Source organism: Chrysemys picta, chromosome 2 (assembly GCF_011386835.1).
Source record: "Chrysemys picta bellii isolate R12L10 chromosome 2, ASM1138683v2, whole genome shotgun sequence".
Classification (NCBI taxonomy): Eukaryota; Metazoa; Chordata; order Testudines; family Emydidae; genus Chrysemys; species Chrysemys picta.
Genome location: NC_088792.1, coordinates 86,453,336 through 86,473,053, shown reverse-complemented (window position 1 = coordinate 86,473,053; position 19,718 = coordinate 86,453,336). Strand labels below are relative to the sequence as shown.

At 43.6% G+C, this 19,718-nt stretch overlaps 1 protein-coding gene across 12 annotated transcripts in view; it reads left to right on the top strand.

The window, feature by feature from the left end:
• MYRIP (myosin VIIA and Rab interacting protein) overlaps positions 1-19,718 on the top strand; it is a 373,571-nt gene that overhangs the window by 233,585 nt on the left and 120,268 nt on the right. Inside the window, exon 1 of one of the 12 annotated variants that reach the window (XM_065587129.1) lies at positions 5,632-5,829. The exons of the other annotated variants lie outside the window; for them this stretch is intronic. The gene's annotated coding sequence lies outside the window, so the exon portion shown is untranslated. Of the gene's footprint in view, positions 1-5,631; positions 5,830-19,718 lie in introns of those variants that run through there. 12 annotated transcript variants of the gene reach the window in all.

The following is a 19,718-nucleotide window of genomic DNA, read 5'->3' as shown; positions in this document are numbered from 1 at the left end:
AAGGTCTCCCCCTTACTCTCACAGATATTGTGGAGCGCACAGCAAGTAGCAATAACAATGGGGATATTCTTTTCGCTGAGGTCTGAGCGAGTCAGTAAGCTGCGCCAGCGCGCTTTTAAACGTCCAAATGCACATTCCACCACCATTCGGCACTTGCTCAGCCTGTAGTTGAACAGGTCCTGACTCCTGTCCAGGCTGCCTGTGTACGGCTTCATGAGCCATGGCATTAAGGGGTAGGCTGGGTCCCCAAGGATCACGATAGGCATTTCAACATCCCCAATGGTCACTTTCTGGTCCGGGAAGAAAGTCCCTTCCTCCAGCTTTCGAAACAGAGCAGAGTTCCTGAAGACGCGAGCATCATGTACCTTTCCCGGCCATCCCACGTTGATGTTGGTGAAACGTCCCTTGTGATCCACCAGGGCTTGCAGCAGCATTGAAAAGTACCCCTTGCGGTTTATGTAGTCGGTGGCTTGGTGCTCCGGTGACAAGATAGGGATATGGGTTCCGTCTATGGCCCCGCCACAGTTTGGGAATCCCATTTCAGCAAAACCATCCACTATTGACTGCACGTTGCCCAGAGTCACTACCCTTGCTATCACCAGGTCTTTCATTGCCCTGGCAAATTGGATCACAGCAGCCCCCACTGTAGATTTGCCCACTCCAAATTGATTCCCGACTGACCGGTAGCTGTCTGGCGTTGCAAGCTTCCACAGGGCTATCGCCACTCGCTTCTCAACTGTGAGGGCTGCTCTCATCTTGGTATCCTGGCGTTTCAGGGCAGGGGACAGCAAGTCACAAAGTTCCATGAAAGTGCCCTTACGCATGCGAAAGTTTCGCAGCCACTGGGAATCGTCCCATACCTGCAGCACGATGCGGTCCCACCAGTCTGTGCTTGTTTCCCGGGCCCAGAATCGGCGTTCCACGGCATCAACCTGCCCCAGTGACACCATGATTTCCACATTGCTGGTGCCTGTGCCTTGTGAGAGGTCTATGTCCATGTCAATTTCCTCATCACTCTCGTCGCCGCGCTGCAATCGCCTCCTCGCCTGGTCCGGGTTTCGCCTTGGCATGTCCTGGCTCTGCATATACTCCAGGACAATGCGCGTGGTGTTCATAGTGCTCATAATTGCCGCGGTGATCTGAGCGGGCTCCATGATCCCAGTGCTAGCTATGGCGCCTGGTCAGAAAAAAGGCGCGAAAGTAGTATCTGATGGACCAGGAGAAGGAGGGAGGGCGGGAGGGAGGGAGGGCCGAGTGACGACATGGCGTACAGGTACAGGAACAGGGAGAAACACAAACAACTGTCACACAGAATGGTCCCCCCAAAGATTAAAATGAAAACCCTGGGCTTAGCAGGCCATTGATTTCACGGAGGAAGGGGAAGCATATGAATACAGAACAAATCTATTTTTTACATCTTAAGGTGGCAGCCGACGGTGCAGCATGAGTGACAGCCATACCAGTACGACGATGACGGATACCAATCATAAAATACCATCATCTGCCAAAAGGCAAGGGGCTGCTGCTGTGTAGCAATGCAGCCCCACGTCTGCCAGCCCCACGTCCGCCAGCACCCAGCATCGCCCTCGGCCTCTTCTGGGTGCTTAGCAGACAATACTGGGCAATTGGCAGAAAATAGTATATTACGACTGGTAGCCATCATCATCGAAACAGTAGCATGTCTGCCCAGGTGGCCATGATTGACAGCCACACCAATACGATGACGACGGATACCAGTCATAATATACCATCGCCTGGCAAGGGGCTGGTGCAATGCAGCCCTACGGCTGCCAGCCCCATGGCTATCACTCATGCTACACCGTCTACCGCCAAAAGGCAGTTAGCAGCTGCTGCTGTGTAGCAATGCAGTCCCACGTCTGCCAGCACCCAGAGGACATATGGTGACGGTGAGCTCAGCTGAGCTGAGCGGGCTCCATGCTTGCCGTGATATGTTGTCTGCACAGGTAACCCAGGTAAAAAGGCGCGAATCTATTGTCTGCGTTGCTGTGACGAGGGGGGAGGGGCCTGACGACATGTACCCAGAACCGCCCGCGACACTGTTTTGCATCATCCGGGCATTGGGATCTCAACCCAGAATTCAAAGAAAAGGCGCGAACCGCTTCTCGGCTCTCTGAGCTGTGGCGCAAACGTAGTATCTGACGGACTAGGGGAAGGAGGGAGGGGGGCCGAGTGACGACATGGCGTACAGGCACAGGGAATTAAAATCAAGAACGGTGGCTGTGCATCAGGGAGAAACACAAACAACTGTCACACAGAATGTTCCCCCCAAAGATTAAACTGAAAACCCTGGGCTTAGCAGGCCGTTGATTTGACGGAGGGAGGGGGAAGCAAATGAATACAGAGCAAATCTATTTTTTACATCTTAAGACGACGGTGCAGCGTGACTGATAGCCCTCGGCATCTTTCTGGGTGCTTGGCAGCAAATACGGGGCGGCGTATGACGATGGTCTTCAGGCCTATTGCACAATCGGCTGCTCGGGGAAGACTCTGCTAATGTGCGATGACCCGACTTGTAATAGGACGGCTAATAGTCGTAATACACCATTTACTGCCAAAAGGCAAGCCCCACGGCTGCCAGCACCCAGATCGCCGATGAAGGCTACCAGTCTACTGCACTGTCTACCGCCAAAAGGCAGTTAGCAGCTGCTGCTGTGCAGCAATGCAGTCCCACGTCTGCCGACACCCAGAGGACATATGGTGACGGTGAGCTCAGCTGAGCGGGCTCCATGTTGTCTGCACAGGTAACTCAGGTAACCCAGGTAAAGAGGCGCGAATCTATTGTCTGCCGTTGCTGTGACGGGGGAGGGAGGGGCCTGACGACATGTACCCAGAACCGCCCGCGACACTGTTTTGCATCATCCGGGCATTGGGATCTCAACCCAGAATTCAAAGGGGCGGCGGAGACTGCGGGAACTGTGGGATAGCTGTGGGATAGCTACCCATAGTGCAATGCTCTGGAAGTCGACGCTAGCCTTGTACTGTGGACGCGGTCCGCCGACTAGAGCACCTAGAGCATTTTATTGTGTGGACACACACAATCGGCTGTATACAACCGATTTCAATAAAACCGGCTTCTATAAATTCGAACTAATTTCGTAGTGTAGACGTACCCTTAGGAAGGCATGGAGAGTTTGTATTTAACAACCTGATGCAGTGTTGCCAACTCTCCTGATTTTACTATGAGTCTTGTGATGTTTAAAGCCCCAGCTTCTGGAGTCATGGAAGTACTCAAGAATCTCAGCTGTCATTACACAAAAACCCACAAAGTTTCCAGCTCTCATACTTCTGAGAAAAGCTGGAAAACATGAACCTTAAAGGCTACAAAACCAGAAGGCAAACAAAAAGATCCCAACGTTGGCTTAAAAGTCATGACATTTTAAGAAATAATCAATCTCATAATTTTGGGGGTTTGCAATACTGATTATATAACACAAGAATGACAGCCTGTTGTAAATGGCAGCCAACCAAAGTCCATTCCATCTAGAGTGACCAGACAGCAAATGTGAAAAATCGGGACGGGGTGGGGGGGTAATAGGAGCCTATATAAGAAAAAGACCCAAAAATCGGGACTGTCCCTATAAAATCAGGACATCTGGTCACCCTAATTCCATCCCCTCCTGACCAGAACCTGCCTTCCAAAATGGAGAGTGAACTTTGGTCTATGTAGCCACACCCCACAATTTTTAGATAACAATGACACCTTCTGTTCTTGAAGATTATATGGGAGGGAGAATATGCTACTTCCAAATAGCATTGCCAACCCTCCAGGCTTGTCCTGGAGTCTCCAGGAATTAAAGATTAAACTTCAAATTAAAGACTGTCATATGCTGAAACCTCAAGGAATATGTCCAACCAAAATTGGCAACCCTGTTTCCAAAGCATTATATAAGCATGATTATTTCACCATGTTTGTATTAACAGCAGCCTGCAAGTAACTGTACATGCCAGTAAACTCTTAATTTGCATAGGAATTAGCATACACACACAGGTTGTATAACTAAAGAAAGACCATATCTAAACTGAAAACAAATTTCACTGTGTGGTTTCCAATGTATTATTAACAACAGAACTAAAGAAAAAATTACTTTTGAAACAGTGATTTTTAAATTGATGTCCCTTTAAAAAAGAGGGCAAAACCTGTGTAAATGTTACATTAAAGCTACACAGTTAAAATTATTAAAAGTCACTGAAGTATAATAGTTGACAGTGTCCCTCTTTAAAAAAATGCTTCTGACTGCAAAATAGTTATTATTAGTAAATCACACCTAAGATGGCTGTATCTGGCAGAGATTACAGAGAAAATAATGTTTTTTCTGTAAACTTTTAGTTTGTTTACTTTGTGGGTTTGTGGTCAGTTTGTGAATATTGACATTGTTTTCTCTGTTCAGTCAGTCTTGCCATGGGCTCTGTGCAGGAGTCTGTCCACACAGAACCACTTAGTTTCCCATTTTTTGAGTGGGTCTTTTACTCAGCAACAGAGGAGAGCAAACATTCAAATAAATAAATACAAATGGGCAATTGTAGGATGTGAAACTCATAGACTCATAGACTTTAAGGTCAGAAGGGACCATTATGATCATCTGGTCTGACCCCCTGCATGCTGCAGGCCATAAAACCGTCCCCACCCCTTCCCTGGACTCTTCTGCTGAAGTCCCCAATCCTGTTATTAGTGACTTCAATCGGCAGAGACCCTCCTGCTAGAGATCCCTGCCCCATGCTGCGGAGGAAGGCGAAAAACCTCCAGAGGCTCAGCCAATCTGCCCTGGAGGAAAATTCCTTCCCGACCCCAAATATGGCGATCAGCAAGACCCCGAGCATATAGGCAAGAGTCTCCATCCTGACCCCTTTTAGCCATTATGCTATTTACCTACCATTGCTTGGTTTTCCTTGACTACTATGTTTTACCATTAAACCATTCCCTCCATAAACTTATCTAACTTAATCTTAAAACCAGACAGGTCCCTCGCCCCCACCGTTTCCCTCGGAAGGCCGTTCCAATATTTCACCCCTCTGACGGTCAGAAACCTTCGTCTAATTTCTAGCCTGAACTTCCCCACGGCAAGTTTATATCCATTCGTTCTCGTATCCACGATTTAACTAGGTTTTTTTAGTGACTAAATTTCAAATAATGTTCTTTTAATATAGTACTGTTTGTTCTAAAATATACACCACATTACCAGATATGCAACAAGAATATGGTTTTGCTATTGAAATCTTATTTTTTGCATTTCCTGACCTTGGTAATTTTAACTATCTATCTTTTAATTATGTATATGGCTCCCATTGTCATAGTATCTGAATGCTTCACAATATTTAAGGAATTTATCCTAGAACACCCCTGTAAGATAGGGAAATCCAACACCCTTAGCTGTTAGTAAGAGAAGCTTCTTACATGTTTGCATTCCTTACTTCCCCTCACACCCCCTCCTTTTCTCAGATTAGCACTTGAGCAATTCTTTTATTATTCTGCTGCAGGCTGTTTCACGGAGAGTGAGCTGCATTTACTGGGAAGAGAAGCATTGTTTAAGAGGAACTGTATACACTGTGCCTTCCCTTCAACAGAATTGTTCTGTCCATCTGTGTTATTTAATGGGCTTTCAGGAGCCGAGATTTTTTTTTTTTTTTTTTTTTTTTTTGCCTGCTTGATTTCTTTCACCTCCAAATTTCATAAATCTTTAGTAAATTAATAATGGACAATGTATGTGTTCTGAATAAAATATTAGGACAAAAGTAGGAAATGTACTTTAGGGGTGGCTAACTGAAAAGAATATGAGACACATCAGGAACAGAACACTAAAACTCCTTCAGGTAAATCTGCTTATTTTATTATTTCTTGTTATTTGTATTTAAAATATCAACATTTCCTGGCTTGAAAGACATTTGACTGATGACTTCATTCATCATGCTGTGCATCTGTCTGTGATCCTGCCTTGCAATTCTTTCAATTCATATCATTAGCATGTATTTTATTCATAGTATCAGGATTATCCTTCAGTATTTAATGTGAAAAGGACGCTAAATTGGCAGTGGCTAATGTGACGAGTTTAAAGTTTCAGTTCTTCATATTCAGGAAGAATATTTCTTTAAAGAACATTTATTTGGAATTAATATGGGGTAGCTTTGTTTTTACTAAAGCTATCATAAATCAGCATACATTCATCATGATTTTAATAGACATTTTGAAATAACTTAGACCCAAAATATAAGTTATTTTTAGAAGGGGTGAAGATGAAAAGAGTGTTATGAAATAGTGGGAGTAAAAATATTTTCATGTTTTATTTACTTGTATGTAAGCAAATAAATTAGAACATAAACACTCCATAGAGTGGTGTAGCCCCAAACAGTGCAGCACTATGTTAGTACATGGGAACCAGAAAGCAAAAAATAACTAATTTACAGTAGTTTTATTGTCCAAGTTGAGAGACATGCCGAAAGCAAATTGCATAGGTGGTGAAAATAAATTGGATTTTAAAATGATCCGTTTTAATAAACCACAGTGTTACTGCTAATCCAGTTAAGGAAAATTTTGTTCCATACTGTATGTGGTTTTTATCTTGACGGTATTTGGACAGAGTTCCTGTAATGCTTTTAAAGATGATCTCTTTTACTTCCTATTAAATGTATTAGAAGAGAGCGACATTAATATTAAATAGTGCTGTCTTGGAGTAATGATACAGTTTTCTCAAGAGTAACCCTGGTAATTTTGATAAGATCTCATGTTAACTTTATTTCATAATAAGTTCACATTGTACTCTGTGGAATGAGGTAGTGATGATATGATACACCACTAGTAAAGAGGAAGTCACAATTCCAAAGTGACCAAAAGATGAAATTTTGTTATATCACATACATTTATCACAATATTCAGCATATTGGGATAGGCCTTGTCTTGTTTCTTAGTCTGCTTCTTCCCTCTCAGTTATGGCAGGTTCTCATTCTATGTAGAGAAAGTAGATAAGGAAGTGTTGTTTACTACTTCTCATAACACAAGAACTAGGGATCACCAAATGAAATTAATAGGCAGCAGGTTTTAAACAAATAAAAGGAAGTATTTCTTCACACAACGCAGTCAACCTGTGGAACTCCTTGCCAGAGGATGTTGTGAAGGCCAAGACCATAACAGGCTTCAATAAAGAACTAGATAAATTCATGGAGGATAGGTCCATCAATGCCTATTAGCCAGGATGGGCAGGAATGGTGTCCCTAGCCTCTGTTTGCCAGAAGCTGGGAGTGAGCGACCGGGGATGGATCACTTGATGATTACCTGTTCTGTTCATTCCCTCTGGGGCATCTGGCACTGGCCACTGTCAGAAGACAGGATACTGGGCTAGATGGACCTTTGATCTGACCCAGTAGGGCCATTCTTATGTTCTTATGCTTTTGTCATGGTATGGAAAGGCAAGACAGATACCTGACTAATCAGTGATCAGGGATACATCTCGGGTCATTGTGGAGAGTACCCTATGATGCATGTTCATGTTCTACTACAATCACACCCATAGTGGTCCCTGCTACAGTACTTGTCAGAGGAGGTAGCTCAAATGGTAGGTAACAACAACTGCAGGTTGCTGAAGACTTATTTGCTGCTGCTGTCGGGGCCCATCTCCGCTTTCTAGCATTGGGTTCCACATGCTGATCCAGTGGTTCTCATGTCCATCTGACCTGAAATGTGGTACCAGTAGAAGTTTATAGAAAATCTGACTATTTCGACAATGCAGTTTGAGTCCTTCAGGGATGTTGCAGGATTACTGTTAGACATTGAAATCAATGGGACTTGAACATGTGCCTAAAGTTAAGCATGTGCTTTCCTCAGTAGAGATGGATGGCTGAATCAGAACTCCAGGTGTGATTGCTCACAATTTGCACTAGTCTGAAAATCTTTTTGGATGATGGAACTGTAGTTTTTGTTGTTGTTGTTGTTAGTCTTGTTTGTTTATTTCCAGTTGCACTCAGAATGTGCTAGGTGCTTTCCAAAGAGAAAGAGAGGCATGAGCCTTGCTCAAGGAACTCTGTCTAAACAACTGGATATTAGGTGAAGAACAAACAACATTAAACAAATAATTTTTCAGTTCCAGTAACCAGTGTACTTCAGAAAGCTCTATAACAAATTAGAATCTCCTCCTTGAAGTGAAAGGTAGAGCAGTGCTACACATTTACAGTATGATAATGACAACTACAGTATTTTTAAAGAGACAGAGCTGCTCACAGACACGTAAATTTCCTAAAGCACTAGACTGTGACTGAAACTTTAAAAAATAGAAGCCTAAAGTTAGTCTCCTGAATCTATGTTTAGGTGCCTAAAAGTGAGATTTTCAAAAGCACATAAATGATTTAGGAGTATAAGACTCCTTGAACCAATGCCGGATCCAGCAGTGCTCTCTGTTACTGTATATGTTGTTATTCTGGAAAATAGTTCAACATTTTCAAAATATTAAAAAACAAACCAGGCAGCAAAACATTTTGAGTTCCCTGTTTATATTGTGCTGTCTCTTTAAGAGTCAGGCATGATTTATTATTCCTCATGAGGCATCCCCACTCTTACTCCTGAGGGTATTCTGAGCCAAAAAAAAAATAAAAATTCTGTATACAGTATTTTAGAATTCTGCAAAATTCTGCAAGTTTTATTTGTCAATAAATAAATAGTCTCTGCAGCATGGCAGTGGGGAGCACAGGCCACTGGCTGCACAATCGTGGGAGATGACCCTGTAGCCTCCTCACCTCCCTCCTACCCCCCAAACACAAACTCAGTGGTGAGGCTGCATCCAACCCTGACATAGCACAAGGGCTGGGCCTGTCCCGCTGCGCCAGGCGGACCAGGTGTGGGGTAGGCAGGCTCAACCAGGCAGGATCCAAGTGTGGAGGGATCCAGGTGTGGAGTGAGATGATTCTGTGTGGGACAACATGGGTGCAGGCAGCTCAGTGAGGGGTCTAGGTGTGGGGGGATCTGGATGCACACAGGCTCGTTGGGGGCAGGGGGTTCCAGGTGCAGGGGCAATTGGATTCTGCAGGGGCTTCCAGGTGAAAGTGGTTGGGACTCAGTGGAGGGGTCTGGGTGTGGGAATCTCAGCAGGGGATCTGGGTGCTGGGGGAGTGGGGCTTGGTGGGGTGGGAGGCTGGGTGCAGCTAGTTGGGGGTCAGTGGTGTGGGGGTCTGGATGTGGGGGCTCAGGGTGGTGCCAGGGGTGGGGCATCAGGGTGGAGGTTTGAATGCAGGGAGCTCAATGGGGGGAGGTCTGGGTGCAGGGGGCTCCAGATGCAGGGTTTGAGGTTCAGTGGGGCAGGGTTTGGGTATGGGGGGGCTCAGGGAGTTCTGGCTGTACAGGGTGAGGCTTGGCGGGGGTGTCTAGGTATGGGAGGTCCGGATGCCCAGGAGTTGGGTGGATGGGGGAGCAGCTCCTGCACAGTGACCCCTCCCCCTGTAGCTGAGGAGCAGGGGAGGATGCTGAGCTTCCTACAGCTGGGGGAGGTTTTTGGGGGTGGGTCTGACACAGCCCCAGCCACTCCTTGCAGGGGAAGAGGAAGTCCCGTCCTCTCCTGCCCAGCCAGGACTAGCAGCTGATCCTGGCTCAGGGTAGGAGCCACTGCCTGGGGTGTTCCCAGCCCTGCGGTGATTTACCTCTCCGCCAGCTGCTCCAGGTGCCTGAAACAATGTACCTGCACAGCTAGGGAGTGGTGCCTGACTGCTCTTGCAGCTTCCCTTTGCTTCCATGTCAGAAAGTCATTTTTCTGCGGGGAAGCAAAAAAATCTGTGCGGGGCATGAATTCTGCGCACGTGCAGTGGTGCAGAATTCCCCCAGGAGTACACTCTACATATCAAGTGTGAAAGGACCAGCCTTCTGCGCCCAAAGCACTGATCAGCTAGGGATTTGGCAGGAAATCCCACTCCTACTTCATGCTGTCAGGGCTTGTGTGATTGGAGGAGGGGGATGCCTTTCAAGAAAGGACTACTAGACAGGAAGCACCTGTAGCTGCTGTCTGGACACAGCAAGCTGAAATCTGAGCTCAAGGCTGGAGGGCAAGCCCAGGGAGCAGCCTATATGTAGCCGCAATGTGCTCGAAAATCAGCCAGAGCCCAAAAGGAAGGAGGTGCCCTGATTGATGATTGAGGAACTGATGCTGGAGAGGCTTTGGGACTGCTTGTTTGCTGACATGATAAAGGTGACTGTTTATCAGTAAAGGTGCTGAAGCAACTTCAGGGTGAATTCCTGTCTGTCCAAAAGCTGTAGGAGGGTTCTCCATCCTGAGGCAAGGGGTGGGAGTTTGGAACAGCCTACCAGAGCCAAGACCCCACCACAGTCATTAATAAAATAATTCTTAGTACACACAGAGAGAGTATTTTTATTTCTCTTGTGGCTCATACATTAGGCAGTTTAATATTTGGTATCCCTTTCAAACACGAAGTTAAATATGGGGATATAATAGCATATACATTTAAAAACGAGTCCTTTGTTCCACTTGCACCTGCTGCTCCGAGGGTGTGAGGCTGACCCCCAGAAGAGGTGTGAAATGTTTTAATAGCACACACTTGAGGGTTTGAAAGTGTAAGTTATCAGCTGAGTGTTAAATGTAGTATGGAGAAAAAAGAGAAGCCCTGTGGCATGAAAAGAAAGCTGCCAGGCAAAGACGAAGCAACATCAACACTGAAAACAGTTGGGCGAGGCCTTTGCCACATCCAGATTGGATTATTGCAATAATCCCTAAATGTGAGGTTTCCTTTGAAGATTACTTGGAAAGTTCAAGTTGCGCAGAAGGCATGTGTTTCCCCCTCCCCCGCGTTTATCCTGCAATGTGCTGAGCACTCCTGCTAGGTGCTGAGTGCCCTCTACTTCCAGTGCTCGTGGGAATGCTCGGTGCTTTTCAGGATCCAGGTCCTTAGTAGTTCTTCATAAAGCATAATGCAGCTATGCTTCATAGACAGCCCTGGCTCCCGTTTTATTTCTGCATGTGATCCTAAGGGTATGTCGATCCTGCAATCAGAGGTGTGGCTGCAGCACCTGTAGACATACCCGAACTAGCTTTGATCTAGCTAGCTTACGTAACAGTGGAAGTGAAGCCGTGTCAGAAGTGGTTAGCTCTCAAGTACACAATCAGGGTGCCAGGGAGGCTTGTACAGCCTGTGCTGCCATGGCTTCACTACCATTGTTACTCAGACCCTAGGTAGCTCAGGTGGAGCTACACTTGCTGCAGTCACACCTCTGATCTCTGGGTAGACACAGCCTATCTATTCATATTAATGTATGGTTTGGGCTCTGTCCCCTTCCCTGTTTATTAGGGTGACCAGACAGCAAATGTGGAAAAGTCGGGACGGGAGTGGAGGGTAATAGGAGCCTATACAAGAAAAAGACCCAAAAATCGGGATTGTCCCTATAAAATCGGGACATCTGGTCACTCTACTCTTTATGCCCCTCTAACCTGCCAGCTGAGATCAGCCAGGGTATTTGAACCTCGGCACACAAGTCCCTGTGCCCGTAACTAAGCTACATGGGCCTTGGGGGAACCCGCAGGAGTAGTGGGCATGATGCCTCATTTTTTCCCACCCCAAACCATAAACAGAAGAATTAAGAGGAAGGTTAGAGATGGGAACTTTGCAGTGTTTTCAGGACACTATACTGGTATTTCCACAGCCATGAACATCTGGCCATTGGGCCCTGATTCTGCACCATAGAAATCAGTGCGTATTTTGCCATTGTGTTTGATAGGAGTAGGATCATATCCTTAATGAATTTCACCTTCTGCTGTAAATCTCAGGAACTATGTAATGGTTTTAATTAATCTAGCACCAAAAATAATATCTTGTAATAATAATACCATTAAAGAACTATGAAGAAATAAGAAGATTTATTCATAGGTCCTCTGGATTATAAACATTAGTAATTTATCAAAAATTAATTTGACTCTAAATAAAAAATAAATGTGTTCGAAATTTCAAAATTCACAGTACCTCTTTGATTTATATTAAAAGGCAATTAAAATAGTAAGTGAATTTAGGAAGAGTTTGAATGAGAGACTTCAAAAGTATAAAATAAATACATTTGTGAAAAGTTATTGAACAAGATGCTGAGTCTTTAATAAGTGGAACAGATTTTATTGTTGTCAATAAAGAAATTATCATAATTATGGATTAACTCAAGCAGACCCTAATACAGGACAACACTTAAACTTGTACTGAAATTCATCTCTTTTTAGGAAAAAATGTATATATGCACTTAAATGCTTTCTTGAATTAGGAATGCTTTTTGAACTTGGGCCTCAAAACAACAGAGGTCCATATCAGAATATATTCTGCTGTAAATTTGTGGAGGCTTCTCAAGAAAGCTGAATGCAAGGATAAAATATTTCTTTGCATAGTGGGTAAACTTAAAAAAAAATTCCATTTTGACAGTTTCGGCCAGTTCCAGTGGTTTTCTCCAATATCTCTCAAACTGGAAAAATCTGTCAAAAAGGCAAAACTTTTAAAGTTTGTTCATTGTATCCACACAATATTAACAGATGTTTCATCTCTGTTTCTTGAGGTTGTACTGTACTTCCATGTCAGTGGACCTCAACTAAACAGAGGTCTAAACCTCAACTAAACATTTCACATGTCCTCATACAGAAAAAAATATGATTCAGACCTACTTGTGCATTCTTATAGAAAGAGCAGCGATTAAAAAGAATAGCTACCAAGCAGTTGAAGTTTCAGTGCTGGGCGGGGTGGGGATAGGAGAACAACCAATCCATCTGGCTAGATATTAAATTTTATTTTAAGCATTATAGTTCTTTCCCAGTAGACGACAAGAGGACAACCAGTTAGTTAATCTCATTTATGAAGAGCTTAGATAACGTATTTGAAGACGTGGAGAATAGACACTCCCAGAGTGCTCCCTAAACAAGGAATTACATTCTTTTTTTGCATTGTTCCAATAAATGTCATACATTTATGAATGGTATAGAACATTGAGGTCATTTAACACTGAAATTCAGTATGCTATACCTCACTGGCCAGGTATAAACAAATTGTGATATTGATTTGATGTATATCAGCAGATGTATGTATATCGTGCCACCCAGTAAAGAAAAATTGCCTATTAGAAGCAATTTATGTCAGTTTAAGTTTGAGACGACAAAGTTGATGACAGGCAGATATTAAGCAGTATTGTTGACAAGCTCCCTAATGGCCTGATCCTACACAATTGAAGTGAGTGGCAAAACTCCCATTAACCTCAGTAGTGCAGGATACTTAGAGAGCAAATTCATTCTGTCTTTGAACAAATTTTAAATCCCTGGCGATGGGCGCATTACAAATGCATACAATATATAGATGTTAAAATAAAATACAATAAAGGAAGTCTTGTGAAAAGTTTTCCTTGTTACCATCTCTAGGATTTCTGCTGGCCATATTTTTCCGTACTGGAAGAATAACTGGGTGTGTTGGACTAACTCATTAGATGTTAGGTTTCTGACTACTTATGTGGCACTCATTTGGCCCCTATGAAAATTATCCTTCAACAGGGAGAAAAGGATTTTTGTTTGTGGAGATTTCAGGAGTGAGCAATGAATAGGACAGTGCGGGCTGGCTTCATTTATGAAATGAAATGTTAACTACATTGCTTAAGAATCAGTTACTGAATGGCAAGTATAGCCCATAATTCTTAACGTTGCCATGTAAGGCTTCTGAATGAGCTACCAGTACCCTATAATTGGATGCCAGAGTATTAGGAAAAAGTGGCTTTTAATGAGCCATGTCAACAGAAATGCAATGTCTGGTTGTCCAGTTAGGTATTTTTGCTCTGCATTAAAGATTAAGAAAAAATGTTATGCCAATTATCGTCAAACCATTAGACTTTTATGGTACCGTCTAATTAATGAAGGTGAAACCAAAGCAGTAGCAGCTCTGTCAAAGGAAGAATTCTCTCTCTCTAGCTGTCTCACTCTCAATTGTACAGACTTGTTTTTGATTTGTTTTTTAAATACAAAAATTGGTCAGATCAGAATCACAGTTGAAGTAAAAATATTGGAGATATGATTGGTAAACAGCCTGATCGAGTAGGTGGGGGGGTTCGATGGTGAGTCAGGTGATCTGGAGTCTATATTTTGGCTCTGACACTGTCCCACCGTATAACTTTGGGCAGATCACCTGAACTTTCTGTGCCTTTGTTTCCCCTGCTGTAAAATTGGAGTCGTAATGCCTACCTATCTTTGTAAATGTATCTTGAGATCTACTGAGGAAAATCACTGTATAGAGCTAAGCAGGCTATAAGCCCTGAAACTACTGACATCCCAGTTTTTGGAACAGAAGGCTGAGTTCCAGTTCTTTTTTCTTCTGGCTGTTGCCGCATGTGTGTAATTTAGCTTGCTACAGTAGTGCTTTCATGACACATCTCCTGCTTATTATGCTGTATGCATTGGGCCAGACCCTCCGCTGGTATAAACTGGCCTAGCTGCATTAAAATCAGCGAAGCTACATTGACTTAGCCAGCTAAGGTTCTGGCTGATGATTCCTGCATAATTGGTTTAAATGTGTCATAAACTTTGGTTCTCTCGTAGCTTATCAATGAAGAAATTCAGACTTAAAATTTGTGGGAGGTTTTAAAGATGAAAAACTATTGCAGGCAGTGATGATTTGATTTATACTTTTAAATGTAGTGGGTTACAAGAATCTAATTACAATTGTGAAGTCGTTTGCCTATACTGCTGCAGCCTGTGAAACAGTAAATGCTCTAAAGATTAATGGTTATTCTTGTGCTAGAAAATAAATAATCTTGACGTTTCTCATTTTTGTAATTGAATAGAAATTGAGTAAGCCATAAATGAAAAATATACACTTGAGACATGGATAACTGAAATTATTACTATTCTCAAAAGCTGGCCAATGTGATTTGAGTGCAGAGCTCCGAAAGCAGCAGAGAAATATTGATTGTAGCAAACTGAATCCTGCAGCTTCCTCTTTGCTGCTGTGTTCAGAAGTGCCATGATGAATCCAAGATAGTGTACGAATGTTGGGAACAAACTGAACTTTCTAATGGAGCAACTTATTTTTATTTGTCATGTAACCTAAGGTTTATAGTTCTCTTGCCATGCTAATTGGATAAATGGTTGTATGCCCTTCTTGAAGAAGTGGTTGGTTTTAGACATTCTAGGGATGAAAATGATCACTTCCCCCTACTCCTCCTCTACAGGCTTTCCACACTTCATTTCATTATGTTCGCTATTAGAACTCTCAGTGCTCACTGCAGAAACTCATTATCATATGGCTGTTAAAATAATCCTCCATTGGAACTGCCTAACCAATCAGAATGGTGGTCCATCGAGTCCTAACATTCTGTCTCTGACAATGGTCAAAGCTAGATACTTTAGAGGGGGGACAAGACACCCTGCAATGGATAATTCTGAAATAACTGAGCCATAGAAGTTTTTTCCTAACTTCTGTCAATTAATGGAGTGCCATGAAGTGCGTGTGTGTATAGTCCTATATACAACCCCCCCATTTTTACTGTGACTGTGTGTGATCTCATCACCAATATAAATGTCTAATCCTTTTTTGAATCCTTGGTCTTAATTCTGTCTTGTGGCAAGGAGTTCCACATGTTGCTTATATGTTGCATAAAAAAGTATTTCCTTCGATCAGTTTTAAATGTGTTACTTTTCCATTTCATTGACTGTTCCCTTGTTCTTTTATTAGTAGTATTGATTCTTCATATTGCCATAATACCTAGGAGCCCTAATGTGACACACAAGCCCATAGGTAGTTCATTACTGTATGTCAGCAATTCTTGTCAGACCTAACACACTGTTGTCATGGTATATACCCGATGTATGTATGGGTGTGTACAAAGAGTTATGGTTATGTGCTAAAATTATGCTCTTTAAAAGTGTTTGGCAAGCACTGCATAAGCCCAGTCTGCCCTAGACAAAGGAATGTGTATTTGATTATCTGAATCATCTGACCATCAGACAGTAAAGGCACATTTGCATAACAGGTAAACAAATCCATCAACCTAGTGTGATAGTCTCTTAACTATAAGGTGGGGTCTGAACCTCAAATAAGTAATTGAATCAACTGATTGTTTACAACATTACTGTATTATAAAAGTGTATCGAGTGAGGTCTTTTATGAAAACTAATGGCACACTGGTGATGAATATCATCGTGAAATGTATATATTAGCACTATATGAGGAATTATGAATATTCACCAATAGGCTTTAAAGTTTGTTGCCAAACAGAGAAACAGGTTTTCTCTCAGACAGCAGGGAATGCAGCTGTCTACCTGTTGCCAATTAAATTAAGCAAGAAAGTGGAAGCCTTATTTACATATGAATCAGTAAGGGGATGGGAAGCCCACAGAAGGGGAAGAACTGCACGAGGTCATCCTGAATCAGGACAAAACAGTGATTTGGGGAAGATATAAGGAGAGAGAAGAAACCATCTTGGCTGGACAAACCATCCATCATTGGACAAACACAAGGGGCCAGAGTTCTGGCAAGCTGAGAAAGATGGGTCTTTCAACCAAGGGGGCGGAGGTTGAAGTCTCTGGGAACTGAATATAGGAGCAGGGCTGGCTCTAACTTTTTTGCCGCCCCAAGCAAAAAAAAAAAAAAAAAATTGGCGGGAATGCGCCCTTAACAATCCTCCCTACCCAAGAGCCGCCCCGCCGAAACAAAAACAACCCCCCCGAGCGCCGCCCCACCAAAACAAAACAAAAAAACCTGCGCGCCGCCCCACCAAACCAAAAAAAAAAAAAAAAACCCAAGCACCGCCCCGCCGAAACCAAAAAAAAAAATCCGAGCGCCTGTAACGATGCTGGTTCTCGCGGGACCCAACTGAGAGTGCCAATTCAGGACAAATTGCTTAAAACAGGGCAGTTACAGCCTTAGGCTGGGGATTTTCCACCTCTAAGGCAAACCAAACCAGTCAGACAAAGAGGACTTTGGTTTCACCCCACTGGCTAACCACAAGTCACACAAGCAATTCCCTTAGACGCTCCAGTTTCCCAGTATCACCACCAGTGCCACTTGTTATGGGGACAAATGGTTATGAAAACCAGTACCCCAGTACAAGAAAAAAGAGGTTCTCTCGATCCCAAAGGACCAAGCCCCAGACCCAGGTCAATATACAAATCAGATTTTAACCACAAATCATGCTGTTGCCAATCCTTTAGAATCTAAAATCTAAAGGTTTATTCATAAAAGGAAAAAGACAGAGATGAGAGCTAGAATTGGTTAAATGGAATCAATTACATACAGTAATGGCAAAGTTCTTGGTTCAGGCTTGTAGCAGTGATAAAATAAACTGCAGGTTCAACTCAAGTCTCTGGAGTACATCCCCAGCTGGGATGGGTCCTCAGTCCTTTGTTCAGAGCTTCAGTTTGTAGCAAAGTCGCTCCAGAGGTAAGAAGCAAGATTGAAGACAAGATGGAGAAGAGGCATCAGCCTTTTATAGTCTTTTCCAGGTGTAAGAACACCTCTTTGTTCTTACTGTGGAAAATTACAGCAAAATGGAGTCTGGAGTCACATGGGCAAGTTCCTGCATACTTTGCTGACTTACAAGGCGTATCTGCCTCCTCTCAATGGGTCAATTGTATAGCTGATGGTCCTTAATGGGCCATCAAGCAGGCTAGGCAGCACTAACACCAACTTGTCTGGGATGTCACCCAGAAGCATAGCATAAGTTTGAAATACAGACAGTATAGAGCCAATATTCATAACTTCAACTACAAAATTGATACACACATATAGACAGCATAATCATAACTAGCAAACCATAACCTTGTCTTAGACACCTCATTTGACCCACTTTATACAAGATTTGGTGCCACTACAGGACTTTGGTTGCAACCATGTTCTATACAGGCCCAGTTCAAGTCAATAACGTGACAGCGCTGCCCCGCTGAAACAAAAACAACCCCCCCGAGCCCCACCCCACCAAAACAAAAACAAAAACACCTGAGCACCACCCCACCAAAACAAAACAAACAAACAAACAAAAACCCTAGAGTACCACCCTACCACCCCAAGATTGGCCGCCCCTTACAAGGTGTCCCCCCAAGAACGTGCTTGGTCGGCTGGTGCCTGGAGCCGGCCCTGTATAGGTGAGAAACCTGCTTAGGTAAAAATCTTTCACCTAGGCCAACAAGGGGAAACCAGCACCTGGTACTTCTGCAGAAGGTCCTGACTAAGAGAAAGTCAGACATGGCTGGAAAGAAAAAGATTAGTAAGAAATTTACCTTAAACCAAGGCTGTAGCTTGTTGAGTTAAGTCTTAGCTAATAGAAAGCATATTTTACTTTCATTTGCTTGTAACCATTTTTTCTTTATCCCTTGTACTTGAACTCACTTAAAACCCCTCTCGTTTTGCTAATTAACTTGTTTGACTTTTAATCTAAACCAACCTAGTGCTGTGTTTGAATTGAAGTGATTGTTAACCCCAGTTAAAGTAATCAGCTGTGCTTTTGTCTCTTATTAATTCCCCGAGTGTTCCAGGAGAGGGCTGGACACTTCCAGGCAGGTGGTTTTGGGAAAATTCAGTACTGATAGTGTGTTGGAATCATCCTGCAGAAAGTCACCAACCTGGTGGAGACCCCAGTGGGACTGTTGTGTTGTAGGCATGCTGCTGGCTGTTGGTGTCCAGGCAGCGTGCCACAGCAGCAGAGCGTTTAAGGCACCCAGGGTTACAGTGCAGGCGGTGACCCCTTACTGGCCTGGATTGCACCTCAGAATGTGACATCTAGTCATAAACCAGGACATCGTTGTGCTAAGCACTGTAAAAACACAGAACAGAAACACAGCCCCTGCCCCCAGGGGCTTACCATCTCAGTATAAAACAAGAGACAACAGAGAAAGACAGATTGATGGGGGAGTATAAGGAAACAATGAGATATTATTGGTCAGCATGATAGGCAGTGGTCTCAGCACACCAGCAGTCTAACCATTATCAAGTGTTTTGTTGGCATCACAAGCAGCATGGGAGAAAGCACGATGGTGCTTGTTTGAAAACTTAACAAGTGGGCAATGGAGGTGGGTGTCATTGGCCGATTGAAGGCGAGCGTTAACAGCTCGATAGCAAATGAGAGATGATAGGAAAGGTGGGGACTGGCTGTGGAGGGCCTTGAAAGCGAATACAAGTAACTTATGTTTGATGCAATAGAAAAGGGGGAGCCAGGGGAGGGGGATGCAAAGAGAGGGGTGACCTGGTCAGAGTGACAGGCTACAAAAATTATCTTTACAGCAGCATTCTGAATTATATGAGCAGTAAAGATGTGGCTGTAATCAAGATGTGAGGTGATGGGAGCTGGGATGAGCATTTTAGCTGTGTGAATGGATAGGAAAGGCTGTATCTTAGAGATGCTATGCTGAAAGACTCTAAAAGATTTAGATATAGCCTGGATGTGAAGACCTAGAAAGAGGTCTGAGTCAGAGATGATGCCCAGGTTATGGACTGGAGTGATAGGATGGTGGTGTTGTCCACAGTGATCGAGAACGGGGGGAGGGTTTTGCCAGGGGTGGGGGGAGATTAGGCTTTCTGTTTTAGCCATGCCTAGATTGACCTAGTGGCTAGATATCCATGAGGAGATGTCAGAGAGTCAGGTTGAGATTTTAGTTTGGACAGAAGGAGACAGGGCTGAAATGAAGAGGTGGATCTGTGAGTTGTCCCCATAGAGAGAGTAGTTTTATTTGTGCTGGCAGAAGAGACAAAAATCTGGAGTTTAGGACAGGTTGAAT